This window comes from Bombina bombina, chromosome 1 (genome assembly GCF_027579735.1).
Source record: "Bombina bombina isolate aBomBom1 chromosome 1, aBomBom1.pri, whole genome shotgun sequence".
Classification (NCBI taxonomy): domain Eukaryota; kingdom Metazoa; phylum Chordata; class Amphibia; order Anura; family Bombinatoridae; genus Bombina; species Bombina bombina.
The window spans coordinates 936,544,499-936,566,604 of NC_069499.1; the positions used below are offsets into that span (position 1 = coordinate 936,544,499).

Consider the following 22,106-nt stretch of genomic DNA (forward strand, 5'->3'; position numbering starts at 1 on the left):
AGAATACCAAGAGAACAAATCAAAATTGGTGATAAAAGTAAATTGGAAAGTTGTTTAAAATGACATACCCTATTTGAATCATTAAAGGTTTTTTTGGACTTGACTGTCCCTTTAAGCCCTTTGCCTGCCTTTTTTTTTCTTACACCTGAGACCTCATATCTTTGAGCCCTTATAACTTTTTTTGTGCAATATTTTTTTAATATTTTTAGACAGTGTTATTATGAGTGTAACTGTCCTTTTCAATGTATTTTTGAGGTATTTTGTGACATTTTTTTGTTTCATGAAACAGTTAAACAGAGCTCTGAGGTTGTGCTAACCCGACACAAGTTAATTTCAATTGCGCTCAAGCAATTGCATTTACTTTCAACTTGTAATACAAGTGAAAAACCCGACACAAGCAAACAGCCACGATAATCCCTTTTTTGCTCACGCGCAACAGTCAGCACGCCACTCGTAATCTAGACCTTTGTAGTTACAAGATTTTTCTGCGGTCATACAATAAATTAACATATTAGGTGAATTTAAAGGGTCATAAAACCCCAACATTTTCTTTAATTAAATCAGATAGAGAATGCAATTTAAAAAAAGTTTCCAATGTACTTCTACAGGGAGTGCAGAATTATTAGGCAAGTTGTATTTTTGAGGATTAATTTTATTATTGAACAACAACCATGTTCTCAATGAACCCAAAAAACTCATTAATATCAAAGCTGAATATTTTTGGAAGTAGTTTTTAGTTTGTTTTTAGTTATAGCTATTTTAGGGGGATATCTGTGTGTGCAGGTGACTATTACTGTGCATAATTATTAGGCAACTTAACAAAAAACAAATATATACCCATTTCAATTATTTATTTTTACCAGTGAATCCAATATAACATCTCAACATTCACAAATATACATTTCTGACATTCAAAAACAAAACAAAAACAAATCAGTGACCAATATAGCCACCTTTCTTTGCAAGGACACTCAAAAGCCTGCCATCCATGGATTCTGTCAGTGTTTTGATCTGTTCACCATCAACATTGCGTGCAGCAGCAACCACAGCCTCCCAGACACTGTTCAGAGAGGTGTACTGTTTTCCCTCCTTGTAAATCTCACATTTGATGATGGACCACAGGTTCTCAATGGGGTTCAGATCAGGTGAACAAGGAGGCCATGTCATTAGATTTTCTTCTTTTATACCCTTTCTTGCCAGCCACGCTGTGGAGTACTTGGACGCGTGTGATGGAGCATTGTCCTGCATGAAAATCATGTTTTTCTTGAAGGATGCAGACTTCTTCCTGTACCACTGCTTGAAGAAGGTGTCTTCCAGAAACTGGCAGTAGGACTGGGAGTTGAGCTTGACTCCATCCTCAACCCGAAAAGGCCCCACAAGCTCATCTTTGATGATACCAGCCCAAACCAGTACTCCACCTCCACCTTGCTGGCGTCTGAGTCGGACTGGAGCTCTCTGCCCTTTACCTATCCAGCCACGGGCCCATCCATCTGGCCCATCAAAACTTACTCTCATTTCATCAGTCCATAAAATCTTAGAAAAATCAGTCTTGAGATATTTCTTGGCCCAGTCTTGACGTTTCAGCTTGTGTGTCTTGTTCAGTGGTGGTCGTCTTTCAGCCTTTCTTACTTTGGCCATGTCTCTGAGTATTGCACACCTTGTGCTTTTGGGCACTACAGTGATGTTGCAGCTCTGAAATATGGCCAAACTGGTGGCAAGTGGCATCTTGGCAGCTGCACGCTTAAATTTTCTCAGTTCATGGGCAGTTATTTTGCGCCTTGGTTTTTCCACACGCTTCTTGCGACCCTGTTGACTATTTTGAATGAAACGCTTGATTGTTTGATGATCACGCTTCAGAAGCTTTGCAATTTTAAGAGTGCTGCATCCCTCTGCAAGATATCTCACTATTTTTGACTTTTCTGAGCCTGTCAAGTCCTTCTTTTGACCCATTTTGCCAAAGGAAAGGAAGTTGCCTAATAATTATGCACACCTGATATAGGGTGTTGATGTCATTAGACCACACCCCTTCTCATTACAGAGATGCACATCACCTAATATGCTTAATTGGTAGTAGGCTTTCGAGCCTATACAGCTTGGAGTAAGACAACATGCATAAAGAGGATGATGTGTTCAAAATACTCATTTGCCTAATAATTCTGCACTCCCTGTATAATCAAATTTGCTTCGCTCACATATTATTCTTTGTTGAAGGGATACCTAGGTAGGTAGCGTGCACATGCCTGAAGCACTTCATGACAGGAAATAGTGCTGCTATCAAGTGCTCTTGCTAAAGCATAACATTGTTGCAAAACTGCTGCCATAGTGTGCTGCAGACACGTGCACGCTCCTGAGCTTACTTTACTGCTTTTAAACAAAGGATAACAAGAAAACAGAGAAAATATAATAATAGACGTAAATAAGAAAGTTGTTTAAAATTGTATGTTCTATCTAAATAATTAAAGAGACATTTTGGGTTTTATGTCCCTTTAACCCCTTAGTGACCTCAGCACTTTTCAATTTTCTTACGGTTTGGGACCAAGGCTATTTTTAAATTTCTGCGGTGGTTGTTTTTTCCTCTTACTCATTTACTGTACCCACACATATTATATACCATTTTTCTCGCCATTAAATGGACTTTGTAAAGATACCATTATTTTCATCATATCTTATCATTTGCTATCATTTTTTTTATAAAATATGATGAAAAAATGGAGAAAAAAAAACAGTTTTTCTAACTTTGACCCCCAAAATCTGTTGCACATCTACAACCACCAAAAACACCTATGCTAAATAGTTTCTAAATTTTGTCCTGAGTTTAGAAATACCCAATGTTTACATGTTCTTTGTTTTTTTTGCAAGTTATAGGGCAATAAATACAAGTAGCACTTTGCTATTTGCAAACCATTTTGTTTTTCAAAATTAGCGATAGTTACATTGGAACACTGATATCTGTCAGGAATCCCTGAATAACCCTTCTCATGTATATATTTTTAAAAAGAAGACAACCTAAGGTATTAAACTTGGGGTATTTTGACTCTTTTCGTGCAACTATCTTACCACCAATCTATGCCAAAATTTGGGGAGTAAAAAAAAGATTTGACAAAATAGACATTTTTTGACAAAATAGCAATTTAAGAATACATTTACTGGGAACGTTAAGGGTTACTGACAAAAAAACACCTCAATATGTGTTCAACATCATCTCCTGAGTACAGTGATACCACCCATGTATAGGTGTGTCAGGTTGTCAGGGGGCTAAAAGGCCTTATTTTTAGGTAGCTTATTCCAGTTTTCCAACTTGGAATTTTCACATCGGTCATCATGCACCCATGTCCTATTTGGGACATTTTTTAAGCCGGCCAATGTAATTTACCCCCATCAAACCATATATTTTTTAAAAGTAGACACCCTAGGGTATTTGAAAAGCTGGTATTTTAACACTTTCCATGCACTAATTCAACCACCAGTCTTTGTCAAACTACTATTTAGCAGTCATTTTTTGTATTATTTTTCACAAACATTGTAACTTTAGGCATGGATTCTCAGCTTCTGTTATGCACTACTGCCAAAGAAGACACCAATATGTGTCCAGCAACATCTCCTGAGTACAGTGATACCACATATGCATAGGTTTGTTGGCTTGTTTGGGGGGTGCAATGCCAAACTTCTGACATGTGTGTGATTTTTTTTCACATTTAACATATCTTCTTTGCCTATCTTTTTGGGGGCCTTTTTACATACCCAAATTTATTTGTTTGCCATGAATGTGCATATATTTGAAAAGTTGACACCCCAATGTATTGTATATGGAGTGTTTTGATGCATTTGATACAACTGTTTTAGCCAAAAAAATTGGAGAAAGTGTATGGTGGTAATTTTTCAATTTTCATTTTTACACACACGTTTGTTTGACTATGATTTAGTAAAGCCTGTTGTAAGTTATTGAAAGAAAATACTCCAGGTTGTTTTCTGCAAGACCCCCTGAGTACACCCATACCCATAATTCATAGATTTGACAGGGGTTTTGGTAAAATACAGCACCAATTTTAGAACTTAGAAAAAAAATAGAACAGTGAAATTTAAAAATCTGGCACAGTAAAAAATAAAAACAAACAAACTCAGTAACAGTAAACATAACCAAACCCCCCCCCCCTCAAAAAAAACCAACAGCAAATGTAAAAAAAAATAATAATCAAAATGTACCAGTGTGTGATACCACTTGCAGCAGTCCCCAATGAAAAGTCCAGGCTGTCCAGGTCAATCAGGACAGTAAAAGGTGGTGTCCTTTCTCTGCCCCCTCTTGGTACAGACTCTGCATTTCTGAGGATTCTGCTTCGCCGCAGTAGGGGGGATTTTGAAAATAAAATGGGTAGCCTCAACTCTGCTCTCTCCCATCACCGCCCAGGGAGCAGGTGCATCTTGGTACAAAATCCTCGAAAAGATCTGGAGCTGAAACTGTAAAAAAGTCAGTTTCATTTTGGGGTTTGCTTTTTGAACAACAAAAAAGTGTTGTGGGTTGCAATCTGCGTTAAGTAAATTGCAACCTTTTTGTACCAGGCCATTGTCTTCCGCATAATTAGGTAGGGCTGCAGCAGCTAATCTGCTAGATCAACCCCACACATATGCCAGTTATAAGCCTTGATGCACACTGGCTTCATTGTGCTCACAGCTCTGCCACGTACAGAGACTGCCACAGCCCTCTCTGTGTGGATGGTGGTAAGAAGGTACACATCCTTCTTGTCTCTGTACTTAAAGTGAAGGTAAACTTTGGTGAATGAGAGCCTGTTTTTTTAAAAATACTATTAAAACAGAGGCACTTTCATTCATCAAAGTTTACAAAGCAGCCGTTTTGTTAAAAAAAACACTGCTACAGCAGCTTCCCCCACCTAGACATCTTCTATTCACACGTCAGCAATGACTAATCCGGCTTACTCCAATTACAGCATTGCCTCAGGCAATGACTACCCTGGGGGGAAAGCTGTGATTGGAGGAAGCCGGATTAGTCATTGCTGATGTGTGAATAGAGGATGTCTAGGTGGGGGAAGCCTCCATAAACTGTTAGGGGCTAAATCCTGCCACATCCACATTAATGCCAGGATTTGCAGTGAAGGGTGGGATATCTGGCCTCTGGAGCAACACGTCTCCTTCTGGCAGGGGTCTAGCAGCCACAGATACATCACTATCAGTTGAGACTATCTAATGATGTATCTGAGCATATGACAGGGTTAAATTTGGGGTCTGAGTCACACATAGAGGCACCTGACTCTGACGCAAGGATGGCATACGCCTCCTCAGCACTATATGTTCTCTGTGACATGATTTATTTTTATCTCACAGAGAGAAAAAATTACAACAAAAAAACCCCACAAAATTTAAATTAGCTCTGAAAAGAGCCTTTGGGTCTCAAAAAAATTACTAAAAATAAATTAACCCCTAAAAAATGCACAGAGCTGTGCTACTGCCAGTGACTTATACACTGGCAAGCTAGGGGTTAATGGCTCTGAAAGGAACCTTTGGGTCTCACAATTTTTAACAAAAAAAAAATCTATCTATCTCTCCCACAAAAACGCAAGTGAGGAGAGGGAGGGAGATCCACACTGGTCAGAGTCAATATTTAGTAATATTGACATGATCAGACAAATGGAATATTTTATTAGCAAAAAATGTTTTATTGGGGCAAGCTCAGATTGGATGACCCTAGCTTGCCCCTATGATGAGGCAGGCTAGGGACACCCCCAGAAGCCCCATGATGCACTGGGCATCGACATATTTGAAGCCACATGGGGGAGGGGCGGCTATTTTATTAAAAAAATAAATATATTTTTATTATATGTTTAATTTATTATGTTATTTTACTAAGTGCCTTGACCCACCGAGGCACTTAGCACACTTACAGAGCATCAGAAGCCTGATTGCTTCCGATGCTCTGCCTGACTGCTGGGCTCCACGTGGAGTAAAACCGGAAGTGATCGCTCCGTCCGAGCGATCAAAATGGAGTCTGGCAGTCAGGAACAGTATTGGAGGATGCCTCAACATCGAGGCCTCGCTGAAATACTGTTTGAGCGGCTGGAAGCAATCTCGATCGTTTTCAGCGCTCAGATTACCTGAGGACGTGTCAGGCACATCATTGGTCCTTAACTGAAACCCTTTGCAGGACGTTCCTGACACGTCCTCGGTTGCCAAGGGGTTAAAAATGTTTTTGAATGCAGTAGCATTTTGTTTGTGTAATTGTTTTTCAATAGATCTTATTTATAAAACTCGTTACTGGAGTAGACAAAGTAAGCCAACGTTATTATGCTAGCAAAATCTAAAAAATTGTTTCCATGTCTTATCTTTGCTAAAGGCAATTAGGGCAGATATCTAACAAGGTTAGGCTTGTGAAGACTGCTATGTGCACTTTAAAGTGCCATAAAACATGTTGAGATCTGTGCATATCCTAAAAATATTTTGCTTAAAAAAAATTGTTTAAAAATTGCTGGCAAGTATTTTAAAATAATTTTTAAAAATAAGCAAAAATTACTTATATAGCCATGGTGTCTGGAGTACTGTGCTCCACCCCCCTTATCAGTGTTTAGACACAGGCATTGTATTTGAACTGAGTTCACAGCTTCTAGGACTGCTCCAGCAGATAATCCCTATTCACTTTTGAATTCTACCAAAACAACAATAATATAGATACAGCCAAAGAATGAAATGTGAAGGGGGACTTAAAGCAATAAAGTATAAATTTTAAGGTAAAGTAATTAAAGTACATATTATTATATTTTGTCTGTATCCCAACTTGTTTTATGTCCCTTTAATTTAGAATCTACAATTTTCAGATTTAAATTAGAGGAAAAAGGGGCAAAATAATAAAATGAATAAAATTATATCGCAAATTTGTTTTATTATGCATAAATAAAGACACTATATTACAATATCAAGGTGTTAATTGTTCCTTTAAAGCAGGGCTTGACAAACCCAGTAGCCTAGAATTTTACCCCTTGCTCCTAACTATTTGGGTTATTGTCCATATATCTATATACAACTACCACTGTCTGGCTCCTAAATATTCTTACTGGCAGCTAATTTGTTAAACAGATTTGTTGAGTACTGCTTTAAAGTCTAACGTTTTGGGAAAAGCTGCAATATTTACAAAGTAAGCTGTCACATAATACATCTTGCACTTTTTAAAACTGAAAGTAAAACAAATAAAATATGTAATGCATTAAAGGTAAACTTTCACGAAAAAATACTATTAAAAACAGGGGCACTTTCATTCATGAAAGTTTACATTTCAGCGTTTGTTTGTTTTTAAATACTTACCTTTTCTTCTTGCAAGCCAGAGCAGCGATTCCCCCGACCGCAGGTCGTCTCTTCTTACATCAGCAATGATGAATCCGGCTCCCTCCAATAACAGCTTCCCCCCCAGAGCAAACATTGTCTGAGGCCATGTCGTGATTGGAGGAAGCTGGATTTGTCATTGCTGCCGTAAGAAGAGATGAACTGTGGGCGAGGGAATCGCAGCTACGACTTGCAAGAAGAAAAGGTAAGTATTTTAACAAAACCTCTGAAATGTAAACTTTCATGAATGAAAGTGCCCGTTTTTAATAATATTTTTAAAAACCGGGCACCCATTCGTGAAAGTTTACCTCCACTTTAATTACAAATTTTCTCAGTAATACTTAGTTTATTTGTTTTCAAAAAGCAGGGAGAGTCCTGGCTTCAGCGCTCATTCAGGGCCCATTAATAACTGGCCAGAATAGGGAGAAATTATACAAAATCTTTATTTTTGTTTTTTCTTTAGAACTTCTATTGTAATGCAGGGGTCTCTAAAATGATCTGAGGGGGCTCACAGTACTGAGAAATTTTGTGTGAGGTACTCTTGTTAGATGAAAGAGCTTAAAATGATAATTTGTTCAAAATACTCACTTGCCTAATAATTGTGCACACAGTGTATATATATATATATATATATATATATATATATATATATATATATATATAGTCATACATACACACACACATATATATATATATATATATATATATATATATATATATATACACACACACATACAAATATATATTTATTAGCAAAAGCTCTTCAAATAATAATCACCATTACTGGTTTTGATCATTTTTTGCAGGGGTCTCTAAAATGATCTGAGGGGGCTCACAGTACTGAGAAAATTTGTCTGAGGTACTCTTGCCAGACGAAAGAGCTTAAAAATTTTGATTTGGTCAAAATACTCACTTGCCTAATAATTGCGCACACAGTGTGTGTATGTATATATATATATATATATATATATATATATATATATATATATATATATATATATATACACACACACATACATACACACACACATATCTAATTATTAGACGAAAATCCATGCAGCATGTAGGATTTTATTCCTTTCACATTTAAGTATACTGCATACTACAGATCAATTTTGGATATCATAACAGATCTCTATACAATTTCACATTGCATCATGAGATATTTGTATTCTGATGCATAATTCAGCACAGATATAACCATATATTTGTAGTCTATGTTTTCTACATTGTAACCTGAATCAAATGTAAGCAGTTTTCAATATAACTCATTGAAGAATTATGTATATTTCCATACTTTATCCTTCGGATATATATTTAAATATCTCAGTTTATGCTTAAAGTCCTATACATGTATCCCAATGTGGGACCAATTAATAACCTTAACATAACTAGGATATACTGGGAGTGCCCTGTAAACTGACTATTTGCAGTATATACATACATATTGACTCCTAACTATACCTAAATATTCATCAGAGGTTTATATTTTATCTTGCTTATGAGACAACACTGGTTCTTATGTAGATAACCTGTGGCCTCTATATTTGTCCTTCCAATGTTAAGGGATGTGTGAATGACACCAAGTCACATCACCTATATATTAAGAGTGGTATAGTATCTGGATAATAGCCACAGTCGGTTTATGGTAAATCTAACCTCTTATGTATACATTACACCACAAATTCATTCTCATATATTGACCTGTAGCCTATTGGGTATAAGCACTGGTCTCCGTGACATAGCAACCACTGAGTTTTTAATTGTGTGTTCTCACCCATTTTAATTATTATACCAATAAAGAATACTGTATTTGTATTTCTTAACAATTCATCTCAACACTTCTCCACAATTGAAGGGATGAGTGCTGTTGTATGTATCCTGTCCAGCTCTATGTTGGAATTGTAAATAAATATTTTCTGTTGATACACAGCACCTTTTGCAGGCTGATATTATATTACTTCACAATCTAGTGAAGATCTATATATATTTGAACGACCTTTCTTCCTACAGATACAAGTAGTGCCATTGTCTCTCTAATACCAATCACAAGCTAGCCCCCCTGCAGTGTAGGATATGTGCATATTATTTTACAACAAATAATACCAAGAGAGCAAAGTAAATTTGAAAATAGAGAATTTAAAAGTGTCTTAAAGTTACAGGCTCTATCTGAATAATGCACGTTTAATGTTGACTTCCTTATCCCTTTAAAATGGACATTGTACACAGGATTTTTCTCTGCAAAAATGTTTTGTAGATGATCCATTTGTATAGCCCATCTGGCAGTGTTTTTGTAAAAATGTTTAGATTTGCTTATTTTTAAATAACATTGTGCTGATTTTCAGACTCCTAACCAAGCCCCACAGTTTTAGCTGTAACTGGTGTCTACAGATTCAAGCATTCTCCTGTTTATATAAGCCGCGTTCGGCAAGCGCTCAGGAGCTAGTGGAGGCACTTCTACTCCAGCGATGACGTGACGCAAGGTGACGTCACAAGCAAGGGAGCTTAGAAAAAACGTTTGCATGCGCAAAGGGATCTGCTGCACAATAATGGACTTTGCGCATTCGAATGTTTATTATAAGCTCCCTTGTAGTATTATTACATTTACAACACCGTCACTCATAGCCCCCCTCCTTGCACACGTCACGGGTAACAGCAATAAATAACTAATAAGTAGTAATAAATAGGGCTAATAAATAGCCAATGGGCTGCAGAGGGTTGAGCATGTGTGTAGCTTGTTTACAACATATATATATATATTGCAGTCTGTGTCCGGTGCACTCACTATTCCCCACTCGTAATTGCCAGGGTGCTGCGTGTCCCTTTTTCAATGGGTATTTGCAGTGTCACTTTTTGCTTGGTGCAGTGTGGGATGCTGTGTTTAAGCGTGTGTGATAGCTTTGGTGCATAATGCTGTGTATGCAGTAGTTGAATGTCACATCTTGCTGGCTACTGTTCAGTCTCTGGTGCTGCTGCTGCTCCTGTGATATGCTTTTATATATATAAAAACATGGCAGCCTCCACGAGCAACATGTGTGTGGAGGCTGCCATGTTGTCAAGTGTCTGAGCTTGCTCTGAAAAGTCCCACGCTGGAAGCGCTGGGACTTACGTCATCAGAGCACTCAGAGAACGCCCAGCGTCTCACTGGCAAGTATTCAGAAACCGCTCCAAGCGAGTCCCAGTTCGCTTGGAGTGCTTGCCGAACACAGCCAAAATGGGTCTTTTCATATGCAGGGGAGGGGGGAGTGTCTGCTATCCCTGCTTTCTCAGCCCAATTTTAGTGGGTGCCCCAGCTTTACCTCATTAACAGTACTAAATTGGGAGCTTCTAAGTAAGTTTTTAAAAGGTTTTATACTGGATTCTGTCATCAGTATATGTGCATATTCTTCTTTATAGTAGTGTCTATTACATGCAGTTATATGAAAAATGGTGTATACTGTCCCTTTAAGTATAATATGGATACAGAAATAGATACAGAAAAATAATTATGACATAGTTAATGGGCACACAACCAAAATTTTACTGACCAACTGGTGAAAATGTAAGCCAACATTAAGCTAAAATTAGCCTATATTAAATGTTTTCATTGTTTGTTGCACAAATTATCAAATTATACAACAATGTTAATGCTAGATTATGCAATTAATTTGTGCTTTCGATAGCTTAAAGTGATGGTAAATCCCAGCACTAAACTCATTGGCTCTGGCCGCCCACGGCACATCGATAGTCTACCAATAAGGTGCCGCTTGCACCTCCAAACCAATTGCCATGCGTGCATACAGAAACCTGTCAGTTGGCACGCATGTCTATTAGTTAAGAGGTGCAAACCTCATCCCATTGAAGGAGAAAGATGTGCCGTGAGCGGCCAGAGCTGCTGAGTTTAGCACTGTGCAAAGGCACAGAAAGGGTCAGCACCATGCACACCGCTGGCAACATTTTCTGTGAAGAAAACGGACTTTGATTTCAGCCTGGGTTAAATCACTATTATATATATATATATCTCACTAAACTGTGTAAAATAATGCTGATAAAAGGTATTGTCATTATGATCGGTGTATTTCTGGCAGGAAAATAGAAATAACTAGTTGTTCATTTGTGACAAATATAGGGGTGGACTATATGAAATAAAATTGGTTGGGGCAGCACGGTAACCTGTAAAAAAATTTTTTGATGTGGCAAAAGGTGAACATTAAGGATAACAAATAAGTAGAGTCATATATTTAGCAAAAAATCTAGATGTATGATTAGTTTCCATTAGTGGTGATGGTAATGAACAAAAAAAATGGTTTTTTTTACTCAACATCCCCTACTCCATGTGTTAATCTGCTTATAAGGAGTTAAAAGGACATGAGACCCAATTTTCTGTTTCACGATTCAAAAAGAGCATAATTTTTTAAACTTTTCAATTTACTTGTATTAACAATTTTGCTTCATTGTCTTGGTATCCTTTGTTGAAGCAGGAGCAATGCACTACTGGGAGCTTTCTAAACACATCAGTAAGCCAACAATAGGCATGTGCAGGCTCCAATCAGCAGCTAACTACCAGCATATCAGCCTACCTATGTGTGCTTTTCAACAAAGGATACCAAGAGAACTAAGCAAATTTACTAATAGCAGTACACTGGAAAGTTACATTGTATGCTTTATCTGAATAATGAAAGGGGGGGGGGGGGGGAATATCTGTTGTATGTTCCTTTAAATGCTTAGAGAAAGGTTGTGCACCCTACATAAAGACAGGTCAGTTTCAGCAACAACAAAAAGTTGCATGGGATTCATTAACATGATGGGTTCATACAATCTCAATGAGTGTGTATGTTGCCTATGTGTTTAGTCAGTCAAAAAATGAAATAGTCTAGTATAATAGTTTTTCATTTTTCTAAGAGGGTGGGTAACCCACTCTGGCACATTTGTTTTCTATATAAAAAAAAGCTAGTAAGGAAGAAGCCATTGAGATCTCCTGAGTGTAAATGAGAGCATGCTTCCATCCATTCATGCATTGCAACAGGAAACAAAAGACTAAAATATCCTATGCTTTTTACTTTCTTTCTCATGATTTAGGGCTCCATGTACTAAGCAGTCAGCGAGCTACCCGCAACAAATCTCGCGTCAAAACTCGCAAACTGATATGTACAAAGCCGTCAATTGTGTTAAAACTCGCATCTTTAAAATTGCGAGCGTACTTATCCGCCAAACCTCGCTACCGCTCCATTTTTCACTGTAATTAGACACATTTGACCACCAACTCGCCAAAAAACGAATGTACTAAAAAATCTATTTGTCCGCTCGCTACAATTTCCGCTCCCACCTCGCTATTTTTGCCTCGCCACCTTTTAGGTGGCGGGCAAGGTACAAAACAATAGGAAAGTCAATCTAGACGCCAGTCTAGACATATATAAAAGGCAGTAATATCAGCATTGTACTTACAGCATAACTGGCGTCTAATTTGTCTCTCATTTCCATGTACATAAATTGCGCCCAATTTGTCGACTGTAATTAAAGAGTAATCTATTTAAATTTGTATTGTTAGTTGTCAATCTTTATAATTATTTTTATATTAATATTTATATATTATCAGATCCAGATGAAGCCATATCCAAATTGTAAATAAATATTACAAAAATAACGCTCTGTTATCACTCTTCAAAAAATTTTGAACAATAATAAAGTTGTTTAGATAAGTTGAACTTTTATAGGAGCAAAATTCTATTCCCGCGACTACTATGATGTTCGTGACACCTTGCATGTCACGTGTTAATAATTGGCCAGACAATTCAACTAAAAGTTAAGTACCATCAGCTTAGTCGCGGCGAGCGAGGCGTCAAATTTATCAACAATCCGCAACTGCTCGCGGCGGGCTAGACTTGTCTATTTATTGGGGGAATATTAGTACATAGCGACAGCGGACACCATTTCGCCCGCGGCGAGTAACGGCGAGTTTATCCGCGTCTACAATGACGGATGAATTGACGGCTTAGTACATGGAGCCCTAAAAGCCAAGAGTGCACCAAGCTTTACAATGTAGTGTGCACTGATCAGATGCCTCTGTCTCTTGCACAGAGCTGCTTTGAGAAAACAAAATTGTAATATCAGAATGCAATGAAGTCTACACAAAGTTATGCAAAATTGGTCTTGAACATTACTTTAAAAGGGATATTAAACTAAGAAAAATGTAATATGAAATAACAGCAATCAAAATGTGAAAAAAAATCCATAAAAAGGATATCACTATATCTGCTTAAATTGCTAAAAACTTCTTTGCACAACTCATCCCTAGGGATATAGATTGCTCCTTTTTCCCTTTAAATGATCTAAAACGATTGATATTTCTGGTGAAAGATTACATGAACATTAGGTAAACTGAGGAATGGAAAAGTGTGGGGTGGAACATGCAATGCTGCAAAGTTCAAAATTATACATTAAATGCCACTTCATATAGCCTACTCAGACTACAAAATTATAGGGGTCTTGCTTTGTCTACAATTAGAATCACATTCAATAGAAACAGAAGAAAATGAACTAATGCATTGTCTAAAAAACACTAGCTGTGTGGGGGAAACAATCAACCATTTTACTGAGTGTACATCGAGAGACCTCAAATATTATTAGTTATCACAAGGTCCAGAAGTAAAATATTTATTATTAGGGTACTATAATATATTGTGAGTTTTTTTTTTTTTTTAAAAAAAGAGCAGTTGCCTAGGACTCATAGTGACATACAGAAAATGAAGTTAATCACCCGCAAATTATAGATATTAGACTATATTAGACAGGGGCGTGCACATTGCTATACAGGGAGCGCGTACTCATGCCGACTCCCTATATTCCCAGATTCCCGCCTCGAACCCCACAATTATCCGGGGTGACTGGTTTCCCTAGTAACGCTAAGGGCAGTTGCCATGACAACACGGCCGTGTCCTGGCGCTGCAGTGAGTAGGTGACGCACGGGGCCCGCCCGCCTTATAACGCGGCCTCGCACGCTACTTCCCTCCTCCCTCGGCGCTGCCGTGAGCACGGCCCGCCGTCACGTACTGACGCTCCGCAGGGACCCGCAGGCCAGAAGCCGGGTGTGAGAGGATGTGTGTTACACTCACCAGTTGTCAGCCCGCTTCAGAAGTCGGATGGCCGAACAGTGCAATTGATGCACAGGGCGGTTTCCGGTAGCTTCTTTCTGCCTCGGTAACGTGGGCTGGTGTGGATGAAACCAGGCCTTGCGCGCGTTCCTGAGCTTAGGGAAGCTGTGCGCGCTCACGTGACTATCAAAGACCCTGCCCGCAAACTAAGGCTAGCGGGAAGACAGCGCATGCGCGGAATAGAATATAAGTAGGGCAAGCCATCTGGCGGTGGAATTGAGTAGTACAGCGATCGGATATAGTAGAATAGACAGCATCTTTACATGAAACCGAGTATTTGTTACTCAATGGGGTGGGTGATGTGAAGTCAAGTTTTTCGTTTTTAAACCTTTAATTCCTAAGCCTTTTTTTACAACCGGTGCTGAGCCAATTTTGAGATTTGTTTGGCACATTTAAACCCTATTGTAAGACCAATTTCATTGTTAATACACTATATAATATATATATATATTTTCAGCAGGCCCAGCAGACAATATGCCATTATTTATCATTCATGGAATGTGAGATAGCTGCTGCAAAAACTAATTTCTGCTTAGATTTTAGTAAATTGTATTGAAAATAGCACAGTGACCACTGCTATTACTGTGATCACCTTACTAAACTGTCAAGGGAAGCCATATGTAAAATAGGGGCCCATGCAGGCTTTTTTTGTTTGGGGGGGGGGGGGGGTTTAAAATAGATTAGAGGCCTCCATTGTGCAGTACAGAAATAAAAGCAATTTTCTTTTCTTGTAAGGTGTACACCTAAGATCCCTCTGCATGATGAAAAGGCATTGTTCGTCATGCACATCAAAGGTGTTAACTATTTGCTTGGTTATACGATAGATAACTATTGAGGGGGAAACCATTATTGGGAAGCCATCCTCCGGCAAACTGAACTAATCTTATGTTGGGGTTAGATTACTGTTCTTGCACAAGTTTGGTTAGAGGAGCTTTATGAATGCCAGATACACTTTTTATTATTAAAATGTTTAATGTGACATTATTGTATAATCTAAACAGATAATTGTATAATGCATAAGTCAATACTATTCGTCTGCAGGAGTTAAAGGGACATGAAACCCACATTTTTTCTTTGATTCAGGTAGAACATGCAATTTTAACCCGTTAACGACCGCGACGTATGTCGCCGGTGGTCAAGGGTTTCATAGTTTAGAATAGCGCGGGTCCCTCTCCTTTCTGGTCACCGTAAATAGAACAGTCACACCGCTGGCAGCAAGACTGCTATTAGTAATGCAAGCCCCATAAGAAAGACCAGTGATTTACAGGGAATGTCGCTGGTCCTTAAGGGGTTAAACAACTTTCTAATTTGCTTTTATCACATTTTTTTTGTTCTCTTGCAGTGATCTCGACACAAACATTTGTCGGCTGGGTGGCATTATAAAATAGTCGGATGGGGAAAGTGTAATACTTTTGTAATATTGCAACATTCTCCATTTGTTAAGCTATCCAAAGCACAAATTTATTGCATAATGTAACCTTTATTAACAGATAATTTGAGCAATAAACATTGAAATCATTTAATATTTGCATTTTTGCTATCTCTTCATTTAAACAGAAATGAGCCTTGTGGTTTTTTTAATTAGTTATTAAAGATATATATATATATATATATATATATATATATATATATATATACATACATACATACATACATGTTGTAAATTGAAACCCAGTTTATAATGTAAGTCAATGGTAAGTGAGGGAGTTAGGTTCCAGGCCCTTCTCAAAATTGTCATAAGTAACACCTAATACATTATTTTTAAAGCTTTGAAATGAAGACTTTAAATGCTAAACTGCAAACCTAATAAAATAATCACACAACACAGAATATATAATTAAACTAAGTTAAATGAACAAAAACATTTGCTAAACAGCATTATAAACCTAATAAAATAATCATACAACACAGACTTTACTTGCATTTTTTTGCAAACAGTTCTTTTTATGCATTCCAATCTGGACTGATTTATAGACAAGAAGATCTTGTTCCTTTGAAATCTGCTCAATAGCTCAGGTTTGGTTAAACTGATTAATTGTAGCTTGCTTGGCTTTGCTGCAATACAAGCGGACAGCTCCACCTACTGGCTATTTTAATAAATACACTGCTTCTCAATAGCAGTCACATGACTGGAAAAAAGGTTGTTATTCTGAAACGGTGTAAATTGAACCGTTGTGGCCCTCGTTTTACCTGTATGTGTGTGTATATGTATATATATATATATATATATATATATATATATATATATATTACACACACACACGTAGCCCTCAGTTTACTCCGGGGTTAGGTTCCAGAAGGAATGGTTGTAAATCGAAACCCAGTTTATAATGTAAGTCAATGGGAAGTGAGGGAGACAGCACCTGTATATTATTGTCCTGTGGCAAGGAGTAGGACCAGCCAAGTCCCAATACAGTATTCAAATGAATGGATTTCCAGCCTCCAGGTTACATTTTAACCCCTTAAGGACCAGCGACGTACCCTGTATGTCGCTGGCCTTTTTTTGGGACTTGATTGTTTTATACCGTGGTCTTGCCACTAGCGTTGAGACTGCTCTATTCCACAAAGCCTTCTGGAGGGAGGGCATTAATAGCGTGTTCTTGCTAGACTTGTGCTATTATGTCCGGAAAAAACCCTTAACGACCAGTGACATACAGGGTATATTGTGGTCATTAAGGGGTTAAAAGACCTTTATTTCTTTTTCACAAGGTCCATAAAGCAAACGACAGCGTTTCAAACCACACACTGGTTCTTAGTCATGTCTAATTTGTCTATGTACAGGTGTGTCTTTTATACCTGACAAAACAGTCAATCTATACAATATTGCCATCTTGTGGCCATTAGTTAAAATTACATGTGTACAGTATAACTAAGAAAAGAGGTTTATTTCTTAGTTTCTACCTTTCTTAGTATATTTCACATGTATATATTAAAAAATTAAAATTAACAAACCTATACATGTCCCTAATATCAAAATTTTATCACAACAGATATAGCTATTATTTGAACTTTCCAGGCATCTCATTTATTATAGAAACAAAGACCAATCAAAATCTTTATTGAGACTATTGGGTTCTAAAGTATTTAAAGGGACAGTCAACACTTCCGTTAACATGATTTTGTATTGAAAATAAAAAAACGAAGACCTGCCTGCACTATACTCCTCCTGCCTTGCCGCCTTGCTTCTGTCCCAATCAGCGTTGCTAACTTTTCTCTAATAACCGGTAAATATGGCACCCGAACTCCCCCCACCGTTACGTAGCTGCCGCCTTCTACAACTGATAAGCAAATCAGAATCCAGTCCTCGGACAGAAATTGCACACGCGTGCAATTTCTATCCCAGGACTGGATTATGATTTGCTTATCAGTTGAAGAAGAAGGCAGCTACGTAACGGTGGGGGGAGTTCGGCTGCCATATTTACCGGGTATTAGAGTAGTTAGCGACGCTGATTAGGATAGAGGCAAGGCAGGAGGGGTATAGTGCAGGCGGATCTCCGTTTTTTTTTTTTTTTTTTCAATATCAAATCATGTTAAATGAAGTGTTGACTGTCCCTTTAACTTGTTGATCCAAAACATTTCTTTCTTTTTTAAAATATGTTCCCTGTCACCTCCTCTCCTTGGTTTATCTATCTGATCTATTACCTGAAATCGTAGTTGGCTTATATTGTGTCCCATGGAGAGGAAGTGACAGGAAACTGGGGCATCCTTATTGTTCATCCTAATATTAGATTTGTGTTCTGTAATTCTTGTCCTGACTTCCATTCTCGTTTCTCCAATATAAATTCTGGCACATGGACATTTGATTATGTATATAGCATATGTGCTTCTACATGTTAAATATTTTTTGATTGGATATTTGGTTCCATTTATTGAATGAAAAAAATGTTTATCTCCTAATTATGGAGCTGCAGTGGCTACAGTGTAGACATGGGTAACAACCAACATTATCAGATCCTATTTTAGTTTGCTGTATCTTTTTTGTACTCCCTATATCAGCCCGCACCAAATGATCTCTTAAATTTTTATTTCTCTTATAAGCTATCATTGGAATGTTTTAAAATTCTTCAACCCAGGGGTTGCAATCTTTCAATATATGCCAATATTTATCTATGATGCGTGATATTTTGGGACCTAAAGTATTGTATTGGGTTACAAATATCATTCTGTCTTCTTTCTTTTTCTTTTTAAATTCTTGATTATTCATCTTAACAAGTTCCAGTTCTTCTTTAATCGATTTATCAGGGTAACCCTCTTTTTAAATTTATCTGCCATTTCATATAATCTTAAGTTGCATTTATCTCTATCTGATACAATTCTACTAACTCTTAGAAATTGGCTTTTAGGTATACCTCTCAATGTGTTGTCTGGATGAAAGCTGTCAAATTGCAATATTTTATTTTTGTCTGTAGGTTTGGTATACAAGTCTGTTTTTAGAAAACCTTTTTCTACATAGACAAGTGTCCAGAAATTCAACACCTATTTCGTTCATTTTGAGTGTAAATTTAAGCCCTGTAACAGAAGAATTAAGGTGTTCCACAAATGTCAATAGGCTTCCAACGTCGCCCAACCATATGCCAAATATATCATCTATAAATCTCCACCAGGCGGCACCATGTTGTAAAAATAAATTACGTGGATATACAAATCTTTCCTCTATATGAGACGTATATATTGGCATAGGTTGGAGCGACGTTGGAGCCCATTGCAGTTCCTTGTTTTTGCAGGTAGAACTTGTCTTGAAAGAGAAAATAGTTTTGATATTAAATAAGTGATAGTAAATCTATCAAGAATTGAATTTCCCCATTGTTATATTTATTATCTATCTCTAATGTATTCCTCACTGCTGAAATTCCACTAGTGTGTTTGATAGAAGTGTAGAGACTAGTAACGTCTAGTGTATACAAAATACACTTTTCTCCAACATAGGTGTGTCCGGTCCACGGCGTCATCCTTACTTGTGGGATATTCTCTTCCCCAACAGGAAATGGCAAAGAGCCCAGCAAAGCTGGTCACATGATCCCTCCTAGGCTCCGCCTACCCCAGTCATTCTCTTTGCCGTTGTACAGGCAACATCTCCACGGAGATGGCTTAGAGTTTTTTAGTGTTTAACTGTAGTTTTTATTATTCAATCAAGAGTTTGTTATTTTAAAATAGTGCTGGTATGTACTATTTACTCAGAAACAGAAAAGAGATGAAGATTTCTGTTTGTATGAGGAAAATGATTTTAGCACCGTAACTAAAATCCATGGCTGTTCCACACAGGACTGTTGAGAGCAATTAACTTCAGTTGGGGGAACAGTGTGCAGTCTCTTACTGCTTGAGGTATGACACATTCTAACAAGACGATGTAATGCTGGAAGCTGTCATTTTCCCTATGGGATCCGGTAAGCCATGTTTATTAAGATAGTAAATAAGGGCTTCACAAGGGCTTATTAAGACTGTAGACTTTTTCTGGGCTAAATCGATTCATTATTACACATATTTAGCCTTGAGGAATCATTTATTCTGGGTATTTTGATATGATTATATCGGCAGGCACTGTTTTAGACACCTTATTCTTTAGGGGCTTTCCCTAATCATAGTCAGAGCCTCATTTTCGCGCCGGTATGGCGCACTTGTTTTTGAGGACAGCATGGCATGCAGCTGCATGTGTGTGGAGCTCTGATACATAGAAAAGTCTTTCTGAAGGCATCATTTGGTATCGTATTCCCCTTTGGGCTTGGTTGGGTCTCAGCAAAGCAGATTCCAGGGACTGTAAAGGGGTTAAATATAAAAACGGCTCCGGTTCCGTTATTTTAAGGGTTAAAGCTTCCAAATTTGGTGTGCAATACTTTTAAGGCTTTAAGACACTGTGGTGAAATTTTGGTGAATTTTGAACAATTCCTTCATACTTTTTCGCAATTGCAATAATAAAGTGTGTTTAGTTTAAAATTTAAAGTGACAGTAACGGTTTTATTTTAAAACGTTTTTTGTGCTTTGTTATCAAGTTTATGCCTGTTTAACATGTCTGAACTACCAGATAGATTGTGTTCTGACTGTGGGGAAACCAAGGTTCCTTCTCATTTAACTATATGTATTTTATGTCATAAAAAAATTTAGTAAAAATGATGCCCAAGATGATTCCTCAAGTGAGGGGAGTAAGCATGGTACTGCATCATCCCCTCCTTCGTCTACACCAGTCTTGCCCATACAGGAGGCCCCTAGTACATCTAGTGCGCCAATACTCCTTACTATGCAACATTTAACGGCTGTAATGGATAATTCTATCAAAAACATTTTAGCCAATATGCCCACTTATCAGCGAAAGCGCGACTGCTCTGTTTTAGAAAATTCTGTAGAGCATGAGAACGCTGATGATATGGTTTCTGAAGGGCCCCTACACCAGTCTGAGGGGGCCAGGGAGGTTTTGTCTGAGGGAGAAATTTCAGATTCAGGAAACATTTCTCAACAAGCTGAACCTGATGTGATTACTTTTAAATTTAAGTTGGAACATCTCCGCGCTCTGCTTAAGGAGGTGTTATCCAATTTGGATGATTGTGATTATCTGGTCATTCCAGAACCACTATGTAAAATGGAAAAGTTCTTAGAGGCCCCGGGGCCCCCCGAAGCTTTTCCTATATCCAAGCGGGTGGCGTACATTGTTAGTAAAGAATGGGACAGGCCCGGTATACCTTTAGTACCTCCCCCCATATTTATAAAATTGTTTTCCTATAGTCGACCCCAGAAAGGACTGATGGCAGACAGTCCCCAAGGTCGAGGGGGCGGTTTCTACTCTACACAAGCGCGCCACTATACCCATAGAAGATAGTTGTGCTTTCCAAGATCCTATGGATAAAAAATTAGAAGGTCTGCTAAAGATGTTTGTTCAGCAAGGTTCCCTTCTACAACCAATTGCATGCATTGTCCCTGTCATAGGAAAGGCGATTATTAGTAATTCTTCTTCTTATGAGGAGATTATGGACAGAATTCGTGCTCTTAAATTGGCTAATTCTTTCACCCTAGACGCCACCTTGCAATTGGCTAGGTTAGCGGCGAAAAAATTCTGGGTTTGCTATTGTGGCGCAGAGCGCTTTGGTTAGAATCTTGGGCAGCGGATGCGTCTTCCAAGAACAAATTGCTTGACATTCCTTTCAAGGGGAAAACACTCTTTGGCCCTGACTTGAAAGAGATTATCTCTGATATCACTGGGGGCAAGGGCCACGCCCTTCCTCAGGATAGGTCTTTTCAAGACCAAAAATAAACCTAAGTTTCGTCCCTTTCGCAGAAACGGATCAGCCCCAAGGGCTACGTCCTCTAAGCAGGAAGGTAATACTTCTCAAGCCAATCCAGCCTGGAGACCTATGCAAGGCTGGAGCAAAGGAAAGCAGGCCAGGAAACCCTGCCACTGCTACCAAGACAGCATGAAATGCGGGCCCCCGATCCGGGACCGGATCTGGTGGGGGGCAGACTCTCTCTCTTCGCTCAGGCTTGGGAAAGAGATGTTCTGGATCCTTGGGCGCTAGAAATAGTCTCCCAAGGTTATTCTCTGGAGTTCAAGGGGCTTCCTCCAAGGGGGAGGTTCCACAGGTCTCAGTTGTCTTCAGACCACATAAGAAGACAGACATTCTTACATTGGGTAGAAGACCTGCTAAAAATGGGAGTGATTCATCCTGT

At 38.2% G+C, this 22,106-nt stretch overlaps 1 protein-coding gene across 3 annotated transcripts in view; it reads right to left on the reverse strand.

The window, feature by feature from the left end:
• Nucleotides 1-14,567, reverse strand: part of GMEB2 (glucocorticoid modulatory element binding protein 2) — a 53,635-nt gene extending 39,068 nt beyond the window's left edge. For 2 of the 3 annotated variants that reach the window (XM_053701229.1, XM_053701064.1), the window contains exon 1: nt 14,415-14,567. The gene's annotated coding sequence lies outside the window, so the exon portion shown is untranslated. Of the gene's footprint in view, nt 1-4,203; nt 4,348-14,414 lie in introns of those variants that run through there. The other variant, XM_053701147.1, reaches the window with a different exon arrangement.
• Between the last annotated feature and the right edge of the window lie 7,539 nt (nt 14,568-22,106).